This window comes from Sinocyclocheilus rhinocerous, unplaced genomic scaffold (genome assembly GCF_001515625.1).
Source record: "Sinocyclocheilus rhinocerous isolate Xijiao unplaced genomic scaffold, SAMN03320098_v1.1 scaffold348, whole genome shotgun sequence".
In the NCBI taxonomy this organism is placed as follows: Eukaryota; Metazoa; Chordata; class Actinopteri; order Cypriniformes; family Cyprinidae; genus Sinocyclocheilus; species Sinocyclocheilus rhinocerous.
Window position 1 is genome coordinate 165,739 of NW_015635025.1, and position 4,853 is coordinate 170,591.

The window sequence follows — 4,853 nt, forward strand, 5'->3', positions numbered from 1 at the left end:
CTGACTTGTTGAGTATGTAGCTACACTAATGTGTCTGTTGTAGACTGTTTCAGACTTAACTTTTAACCATTGGTTTGGAGTTAACTCCTTCCGTCCCGTGGGTCATGTGATATAAACGTGTGCTCAGATAAGACTGAATCCCTCCCTGGCTTCAGCTCATATCAGTGTAACATGTGACCGGGCCCTGTTTGACTCACAAACCACTTTATGTTGTTGTGACTGAAGTATCTTTTCTCCTCACACAACTTTCAATCTCTGACACCTGTCTTTGTGCCAGTCAACAAGTTCCCAATTAGGTGCGATGAGGATCAGTGTGTTTTTGACAATACAGTAATAATGTGTGACATTAACTGCAAATGAAAGAAAAACTGGCCATATAGTTTTTTGTTGTTGTTGCAAAAGACATGAATATTATTGCAGTATGATTTATTGTCAAGACAACTGACAGTGTCATAGAAAACGCTTTACGTATACTTATAAATAGGCAGTAACTTGTGATGTGAATGATTCAACACTAGGGACAACATATTGTTATTTATATTTCTACTTTTATTTGTATTTTTTTTTTAAATCAGCTAGTTGGTGAGTTTTCGAACAGCTAGTCGAGTATAGGGATGCAACGATTATAGATTTTGTTGGTACGGTTATTGTCTGAGGAATAATCACGGTTTTACGATTATTATGCATTTATTCATCTCACAACATTACTAATGTATAAAATCACATGAACACTGTTTAGATATTAAAGTGTTATTTATTGCTGGCTTTTGAAACAGAAATGTTATTGTAATCAACTGTCATCCATACACATTAATTTTAATAATCTTTATAATAATTCATATGATTTTACATGTGGCCTGAGAAAATCAATAAATGTGATCTTACCGCACTATTTCATCTCTTTCTGATCTGAAGCGGGCAGAATGCTGAGCTAACGAGCCGTAGCTTCGCGTCAGGTTTTTCTTGCCTTCACGTCGTGCATTAAAATTGTTCAGTGTACAGCTAGCCGTGCATTATCCCTAATCATAGGCGGAGCATGTGTAAGGCTGGGGAAAGGGCTTAGCCTCCCCCTGGCCGCGGGGATTTGGGGCAAAAATGCCTTTAAATTAGACAAAAATGCCCCTGCACAAACAAATTCAATCTGTTACGTCTGTTGCTAACAAAGTGAAAATGAACAGTGTCGATTGTGGCATCAAATTAAGATCTGCTCATGTTGCACCGTATTTCATTTGAGGCGTTTTTACAGTGTTGCGCATTTGAACCAATCACACGCAATTCTGTTGAGCTTAGGAATGCAATGGCCAATCAGAGGCGTTCAGATGAGTCATCGCTGAAACTAATCAGTTTTGAGTGCGCGCGCGTTCGCTGACTGAATTCCGCAAATTCTCTCATCATAAACAGCAAAGCGCAGATGCACGTACAATGTAAGTAAGAGATTAATTTCACACAGTGTATACAGCTTCAGTGATTATAACGATAGTTTTGTTTTTTTGAGAGTGCTTAAACTTGCTATAGATCAAAGTTAGTGATAATGTCACTTTCTATATATAATTTATTCGCTGTTTGAATAACCGTAGAAAGGAAACGTTATGTAACGTTATATAGCCTAATTATCAATTTCTAATGTTTTTATTCAATTGTAATCTCGTTAAATACAAATTCAGTCCCATTAAACATTTTTTTTTTTACGGCAATATTTAAATGACACCCTGGTCATTCTTGGTGTACGCAAAATGGTCCCACACTATCGACAAGCATTTCTCTGGTGGAAATAAAGCTTTGCTGTTTGGTCCCTCTGTCACAGTTAATCTAATGCGTGTAGTAGCCTCCGTGTCTCTGATAAGCACGTCATTTTAAGCTGGTGCACCGCTAGTGTAACTTTGTTTCCATTTTGCATAAGCTGCACAGTTCCATTCCGTGTAACAGAAACACTCGGTTTAGCAGAACTTTTATGATTAATTAACAGTGACGTTTTAAAGCGCGATTAATCGCAAAACCGGTTAATCGCTGCATCCCTAGTCGAGTATTCGATGTTAAAGGGGTCATGAACTGCTTTTTTTCTTTGTATGATGTTTTCTTAGATGCACTTATGAATAACTGGCCGTTTTTTACCCTGCTTTTAGCCCTCCGATTTGAATACTCTGTGTAAATCTTAAAGGGGACATCGGATGCCCATTTTCCACAAGTTGGTATGATTCTTTAGGGTCTTCATGAAATGTCTGCAACACACTTTGGTTAAAATTCCTCAGTGGTCGTATAAAATAACACCATTTTTACCAAAAACCGCTCTGTTCATAGCAACCCATTTCGGTGCATGTCTCTTTAACTGCTAATGAGCTCTGCTCATCACGCCCCTCTCTTCGGTGGAAGAGGAAAGGCGATTTGCACCTAATCATAAGAAATATAAAGTGTGGGACTTAATTTTTCTGGAGGTGCAGCTGGATGATCCATCCTTGAGTTTGAACTTTTTAGCAAAACCTGCCTTGAATTGTCCCTCGTCAGTGGTGTATAAAGTACCTGAAAGCCATACTCAAGTAAAAGTACAGATATCTTACCAGAAAATGACTTTGGTAGAAGTTGAAGTCACCGTTTAGAATATTACTTGAGTAGAAGTCTTAAAGTATGTGATATTTATTGTACTTAAGTACAAAAAGTATTTCCTTGCGTGGGTTGTGAGCCAGCACGGCTCCAGCGCGGATGAATGTAATGTTCTGAAGAGTATGTGTGGCAGTCAGTCACTGCACTGATGTGGATATTTAATGTACTTCGCAGTCACAGATTCTAGCCTACGTCTTGGAATATATGACCCAAATAAGAATTTTCACCGTATATTGCCATCTGAACAAGTAAGTAACAAGTCTGCTACGTTTGTTCTGACCAACTGAGGAAAAAAGCATTACAATAAATCGCGCTACCAATGGTGATTAAATCTAAAGATCGGTTAGCTTATATCACATCAAACCGTGCAAATTATTTATTATTATTATTATTATTATTATATACTTTATTCTCAAATTTGTAATGTTAACAACATCAGCATTGCGTGACTATGAGTATATAGTGTGTATTAGCGTGTAGATTTCAATTTCTGTACAGTCTAACCTTAAGTGTCATACTATTCGAATTTCATATTAAGAAATTCTTTTAACCCAAAAAGCAAATTATGCTTCCTTTGAACTGGTTTTCTTTAAAATACAAATCTTTGTAATCCCAGGCTATCTGTAATCAGAAGCACATTTAAAACTGCAATATAATTTTAATTTCATTCACACCAGGGCTCGTCAAAATCCCTAGTAGCCCTTCGGGCAGGCATTCTTCAGATTTTGGTAGCCCAAAAATGAATTTAACTAGCCCGAATAAAAGATATTGTATTTTTTCTTCAAATAACAAGTCAAGAGAGTAGGGGTGCAACGGATCACAAATCTCACGGTTCGGATTATATTACATTATCATATCACATTTTGAGTCGCAGATCGGATAATTTTTTAGATGAGCAAAAAAAATATGGTTCTTTTTTATTTAAGTAACACTTATTATTTAAAGAACAATTTACTACTTTGATACCACAGCAAAAACTAGTAGCATATAGGGATGTAACGATTCACTCAACTCAATAAAATTTTCACACAATTTTTTTTTTAACAAAATGAGATTTAAGACAGATTTTAAAAATGGTGTCCTTTGTGTTTACGTTCATTTACTTGAAAATACTTGCTGAGATGGTTATTTTGAGATAATTTTGCGTGTATGTGTCCGTTCAAGCGAAAGAGGAATCAATTCTGTGTTCGTGCTCTGCCTGAAACGCCGCTCTGCATGTGCACGCTTTGAGCGTGTGCGCGCGAGCACCGAACTGAATTCTTAATGCGCATGAATGGTTTAAAACGCCTGAATGTTTCAATTGGTAAGACTTAGAAACGCGTGTAAATGATAAACTATGATCCGTTTCACCCCTACAAGCGAGTGAACAACGCGAATCAAGGAAGGGATTTTATATTGACTATTTAAGATAGCCCGTCGGGCAGGGCAGTGATACATTTTGGTAGCCCGACTGGAAAACACAATAGCCCCGGGACGTCGGGCTAGCGATTTTGCGAGCCCTGCACATGTTTTCATAAACACACAATCCTTTCTGGATTACAATCCGCCATCAAAATGATATACATTTAATTATTCTAGCTGCTGTGAGAAAAGGCTATAAACGATCGGCCAGCTGCAGGATCCTCACATGCGATAGCCTAGTAGCCGGGATAACTTCTTTATAGGGCTGGGTATCGTTCAAAAATTTTCAATACCGATACCTTGACTTCGATACCGGTTCCTGAACGATACTTTTTCCGATACCAATTTTATGAAATAAATTTTAACAAGATTACATTATCTAAATAAAAAAAAACTTTGGTTTTATTTTTTAGCTTGTTGATGTTTACAAACTCAAAGACTCATCTCCTGAGCCATCCTGTCACTTTAAGAGAATGCACTGATACAGTACGTTCAGCTGGCTATGTCTGCTATAGGATAGCCTACTTACCAAGATGCTTAATATTTGCGCGCGTTCTGAGGCGCGTTCTGAAGCGCTTCGGATGAGAGGGTGATGCACCCGGGTAATGACGGAATAAATGCTCATATTCCAGCATACAGCATTCGCATTGAACAAGAGTGAATGGTTTGTCCCCGTTTTTTTACATCGCTGTTGTTGCAATGTATTGGGAAGCCAGAATGCGCATCCATCAACAGAAACATATATTGGCCGAACTCTGTTTGTTTTACGTGTTATTTATAGCAAACCATATTACAGATGCGTTGTCAGATTTAAGTTGAACCGCGGTCCTAGCGCGTGCCGAACCGTGTGTGGA

At 37.9% G+C, this 4,853-nt stretch overlaps 1 long non-coding RNA gene across 1 annotated transcript in view; it reads right to left on the reverse strand.

Moving 5' to 3' along the window:
* Positions 1–363, reverse strand: part of LOC107746137 (uncharacterized) — a 4,856-nt gene extending 4,493 nt beyond the window's left edge. Inside the window, exon 1 of the long non-coding RNA XR_001640660.1 lies at positions 352–363. This is a non-coding gene — a long non-coding RNA (uncharacterized LOC107746137). The remainder of the gene's footprint in view (positions 1–351) is intronic.
* Positions 364–4,853: the final 4,490 nt, after the last annotated feature.